This window comes from Sceloporus undulatus, chromosome 5 (assembly GCF_019175285.1).
Source record: "Sceloporus undulatus isolate JIND9_A2432 ecotype Alabama chromosome 5, SceUnd_v1.1, whole genome shotgun sequence".
Classification (NCBI taxonomy): domain Eukaryota; kingdom Metazoa; phylum Chordata; class Lepidosauria; order Squamata; family Phrynosomatidae; genus Sceloporus; species Sceloporus undulatus.
In genome coordinates this window covers 32,252,897-32,258,896 of record NC_056526.1, presented here as the reverse complement: position 1 = coordinate 32,258,896, position 6,000 = coordinate 32,252,897, and positions in this window count along the sequence as shown.

Below are 6,000 nucleotides of genomic sequence, written 5' to 3'. Positions count from 1 at the left end.
AAAGCGTCTCCTCTGGAACGGAAAGGGCAGGGAAGAGAGGGGGAACGGAACGAGTGAGGGACGGGTGTGTGCGGTAAAATCCGTCCCCCACTTGTTTCCGTTTCCTGTCGGGCCGGGCCGAGAACCCGGTGCGATAAACTTCTGATTCTCCCATTTCCTCATACTTAACTGAAAAGCATTGGATATCTGCAGAACTTTTATTATGATATACAGTTCAGTCAAAATACCATAAATATTTTCTTCTCACCCATAACCAGCCCACACATGCAACATTGATTCAAAGTTTCAAGAGCATACTTATTGTCCCTATGACAACCTTTTGTTATTTGGATGACCAATTTTGCTTTTAGATAGGATCAATATCCATGCCCTTACAGCAGTCTCCAATATTTCAGGAACCATATTTAGAATACCAAGTACATAGTATAAAATATTTTAAATGCTACTTTGCTAATTCAGGGTGTGAGGGGGTATCAGGCCAATCTACCCCAACAATAAAAATAGATCCCAGACAAGCCTCCACATTAGATGACTGGAAATAATGAAAATGAAGTAAAATCTAGTTTTTTAAAGAAGGGGGAAGTGTTCACGAACTTCCCCATTCATTTTCTCTGTCACTATGGAAACAAGCATAATGAATCTCTTCTATCTATCTCTTGCTCTCTCTTTCTCTTTTGGAATCACATACTTCTATGTAACCATGAATTTGAGAACCAGTTCAATGGTATAGTGGTGGCATATGCAATGGATTGAAATAGAAACTGACATGTATTTTCAGTGTTACTTTTTAAGCCCTGCACTATTTTCCCCCAAAATGCCTGTCTTAAATCTACAGCACTTCAAACTGTTCACACCTACCTACCTACCTACCCCCACCTCAGAATGTGTACTAATTCCAGAATCATCTTTTACAGGAGGACAAATTCTCACTTATAGTCCATACTTAGCAGTTGCTCAGAGTAATACAAAGACGTTAATGAATACACTCAGAGAACTAATGCAGCTCAATGGTTACATTCAGGAGGTTGGACTGGATGGCCCTTGTGGTTTCTTCCAACTCTATGATTCTATTAAATTCCTTCAGGAGTTTTTCACTCACATGCATGGCCCAAGATCCAAGCAAGAAGGATGCCATATCTCACAGCAATAGTATGAGCCCCATCCTGTTACAACATGATGAAAGCACTGGGGGGAACAGTGGTGCATGCTCATTGGTCCTGTCTCCCTGTTCTTCTGTAAGACTTGTCCCTCTAATATCCACACAATGTGGAGGTCTAGATTGAGAAACTTGCTGGATCCATGTAGGCTTCCAGACTGCAAGTCTGGCAATCCATTACACAGTGAGACAACCATTTCAGCTGGCACGCACTAGGAATGGTCTGCTTTGGCAGTTCCTCAACTCCTCCTCCTGAGTTTTCTATCCACTCTCCTTTCTTGGAGAACAGAACTGTGTATACTGCACAATATGGCCTCCGTCTCCTAGAACAGCCCACTGTCCTCAGTGTGGTGATGGACGCTTTCCCTGCTCTCAATATCTGATAGCTAGAATCACTGAAGGAAAGAGTCTAAAGAATGGCTTGAGTTAATTCTTGAGACTGTTCCTTGAGATTTCAAATGTGGCCACAGTAGCATGTGTCTTAGTTACATCCCAGTTGGATTCCTCTATGTGGGGCTTTGCTGCCCCCCACTTTTGGAACCTTCTTCCCATACCACTGAGAACCACCACTTCTTTTGGTGTCTCTTATAAAAAATGGAAAATCAAGGTTTGATATTTGAAATTTATACTTTTTTGGAACATTTTCAAACCGTGTATGCTTGAATCCATGTATAAAAAAATCCATGTATAAGAAGGGCCGACTGTATTTGTTTCCTTGTGGTTTTTAGCTTATCGTTAATATTTACTGGCCTGTTACAGACTGCCAAAATAAAGCTGCTTCATGTCTCTTTGGAGGTATGCTGTTTAAATGATGCATGCACCCTAAGAATCCGAAAGTTGCACCAAAGCTGCACTCCAGTGCTTAGGAATGGAGTGTGGCTTTGGCGCGACCTCCGGACTCTTAGCACCCATGCATCATTTAAATAGCATACCTCCAAAGAGACCCGAAGCAGCTTTATTTTGGCAGTCTGTAACAGGCCACTGATATGATAGTTTTATAGTCATTTATATTCTTAGACTGTAAACTGAAGGTAGTTTTTTTTGGTTTTATTGGTATTTGAATATTCATTTTGTACAGCACTGTGCACATTTACAGTGCTTTATGAATAAAATTTAATAATACAGTGGGCCCTCTCCTTACGCAGGGGATCCATTCTGGATCCCCCCGCGTAAGGTAAAATTCACTTATGTTCGAGCCCCAAAGGAAATAATGGGGTGCGTGCATGTGGTGGTGTGTTGTGCATGTGCCACAGGCATGTGCACCATTGCTGTACTCCCTGTGTGGCTTCTACGTAAGCTGGAAGCTGTGTAAAATGCGTCCGTGCATAGTGCGGGCGCACTGTAATACTAATGAAGCTGCCTTTGAAGAGTTTTCAGAGACTCCAACTGGTCCAAAGAGGTGCAGCCAGATTATTAATGGGTGCTGGCTACAGTTTCACTGGCTGCCGATCCATTTCCAGACACAATTCAAAGAGCTTTTTATGAACTATACTCTGAGATCTGCTGGGGGAGGCCCTTCTCTCTGTCCTACCACCCTCACAAATACATCTGGTGGTAAGCCTTGAGAGGGCAATCTTAGTGCTTCCCCCATGCTCTGCAACTCCCTTCCCAAAGAAGTTAGACTAACATCCTCCCTACTTTCTTTTTGCAGACAAACAAAATAGACTTATATATTCCAATTGGCATTTAGGAGTGGTTATATAAGGCTCAACTTTTACAATGCACTGCTAATTGTTGCTAATTATTGTGCTTGGGTGTTTGTGTGTTTAATGATACATATTTTAACCTGGTTTTAATTTGTTCTGATTGTTTAATTGTGTTTTAACTTATGTGTCCTGTGGATTTTTAACATTTTTTAAAAAAATCATTGTAAGCCACTTTGAGTCCCAATTTAGAGAGAAGGTGGGAAAGGAATTAAGGAGGAGGAGGAGGAGAAATTGTCTAAGAGTCTCTCCACACATTTTCATTTCCTAGTGTAAGATCCACTCCGTGAGGGCTAAGTAAAACACAAGCAGAAGCAGATGAAAAGGAAAAATCAATTTACATAATGTCTAACATTTCACAGATGAAAATTTAAGACACATGTGGCTAAGCAGCATCAGAGTGTGTTCCCAATGGCAAAGTTATTAAGAGGGAAGAAGCCTCATTCTGCAGCAATGGAAGTAAGATTAGGATGAAAGGGGAAAGTGGGAGGAGGAGGAGGAGGAGGCCAGGAACTGGGACATTTTAAAGCAGATGGAAAAGTGAGATGACAGGGAATTAATCCAGACTGTTTCTGCCAAATTGATACAGTTAGAGTGTAGGCACCTATAGCTAGAAAAAGCAGGTCCTCTAAGCACACAAACCTGAAAATGCTCTTCACCAGCAAACACTGATAAGGAGCCAGGAAAAGTACTTGATCCGCTCTGGTTTATTAGAATAAAAGTGTATATTTGGTTCATGAAGCTAAGCTTCCTATATTATCCTTCTTTCCCTGCAAAGGAGTGCTTGACATTTCTTAAGTCGCTGGGTTACTGCCACCTGTTAAGGTGCATCCAGGGTCAAGCTGTATGTATTTTATAACCACTCTTTCTTCCAGTGTAGGACCAAAGGTTAACCCCTAGATTTTGTTATTGTTGTAGTATGCCTTCAACTTGTTTCCTATTTATGGTGACCTTAAGGAAACATATCATCAGTTTTTCTGGGGCTGAGAATGTGTGGCTCATCAAAAGTCACCCAGTCGGTTTCCATAGCTGAGTAGGGAATTGAACCCTGATCTCCAGAGTCACAGTCTAACACTTGTCACTACATTGCACTGGCTCCCAACATAGATTACAGCACAGATTAAACCAGAATAAGAGCCAGCCTAGTGTAGTGGTTTGAGCACTGGACTGTGACTCTGGAGACCAGGGTTCGAATCACAGCTCAGCCATGTAAATCCACTGGGTGACCTTGGGCAAGCCACACTCTCTCAACCACAGAGGATGGCAATGGCAAACTCCCTCTGATTAACCTGCCAAGAAATCCTCATGCCTTAGGGTCACCATAAATTGGAAATGACTTGAAGGCACACAACAACAACAACAACAACAAAAGGTAAAACTGATACCTGAAGGACCGCCTCTCCCCGTATATTCCGTCCTGCACCCTCAGAACATCTGGGCAGCAATTACTGAAGGTGCCTGGGGCCAGGCTCACCTCCACCACGAGGAGGACATTCTCCATCGCCGCCCCGGCCCTTTGGAACACGCTGCCCACTGAGCTCCGCTCGGTTACCTCCCTGGCCCAATTCAGGAAGGATCTAAAGACCTTTCTATTCCAGCAGGCATTCCCCGCTTAAAATCCCGTGGGCCTCCCTCCTCTCCTGTGGCAAAGAGGATGGGCTAATGGGGCTTTTAGTCTGTTTAATTTTTGTAATGTATATGTAATTTTGATTTTATTGTATTGTACTGAATTGTTTTATCTGTTGTTGTAAGCCGCCCTGATCTTGGGAAGGAGCGGGATATAAATAAAAAATTTATTTATTTATTTTATTTACTTGCTCTTTAAAATTGCTCTTTAAAATTGTCCATTGCATTTGTTATTTGTCATATCTGTACTTGTTATATTTTAGTCTGTTTAAATTATTTGTATTGTTTTAACTGGTTTTCATTGATTTTACTTGTATGTTGCCCTGAGATCATTTGATATGGAATGGAATAAATTTTTTAATAAACTCATGAATAAAAAACAGACAAAAAGGAAAGTAAAAAACTGAAACAATTAAACAATCTATCACATTAAAACTCACACAGATATATAACAGAGGTCCCCATGAAAAAAAAAATCTTTCACAACAATCAGTTCATGAGAGATTATCACATGGAGAAAAAGGACAGGAGAGAAGTAGGATGAACCCATCCTTATTGTGCAATTATGTGAAGATTATCACATGACATCCCATGACATTGCGCTCATCCCGTCCTCCTGTCAATGAAGTGGAATGGTCCTGTTACTTTTCATTAATGGTAGTTTCCCGTTAATGAAAAGTGACAGGACCATTCCACTTCATTGATGGGAGAAGGATGGGATGAGCGTGACATCATGGGACATAGTGTGATAATCTTTGTGCAATCACATGATAAGGATGGGTACATCCTGCTTCTCTCCTGTCCTTTTTCTCTGTCAAAGGCTTGATTCAAAAAAAAGGTATTTGCCTGCTGATAAAAGGAAATCAAAGCCTAGGCTCCTATAAGAGAGAGTTGCAGCCTGGGAGCAACTACCAAGAAGGTCTTCTATGTCCTCACCAAATGTGTCTCTGATGATGGTGGGACTGAGGCAAAGCATTCACCCAAAGATATCAAAATTCAGGAAGATTTATACAGGGAGATATGTTTTTAAGACAGTCTGGACTCAAGCTACATAGGAAATAATGTATAAGGGTAATCTTAAGGAACTTTCAAATAATGTAGGAAAGTTGTGCTGCCAGAACCTCAATTATGTTTCTGTTGCATGCAGTGGGTGAGATGCAGGTCAGCCATAAAATTGAATAGCATGATGGGAGATTGGCTTCCTTGACCTGGGTGACTGATCTCACAATTCAAATGCGGCATGTCTGTCCATGTGCAAATAAACTTGGGACTAGCAATAGCACAGTTCTGAGGATTGTTAATTCCAGATGGATGATTGAATGGGTGGACAGCTGGATGGATGGACAGAGAGACAGTGACAATATCAGTTACTGCTGAATGGTAACAGTTCCTCTCCTTTTGGCAGTAAGGACCCACTAACTGCTGCCATTTCCTGTCATGCTACATTGTTTGTTCTCATACTTCGTGAAAGCGGTGCTGCTGCATCTACTCTAGGATCCAGCCCTCAAAAGTAGG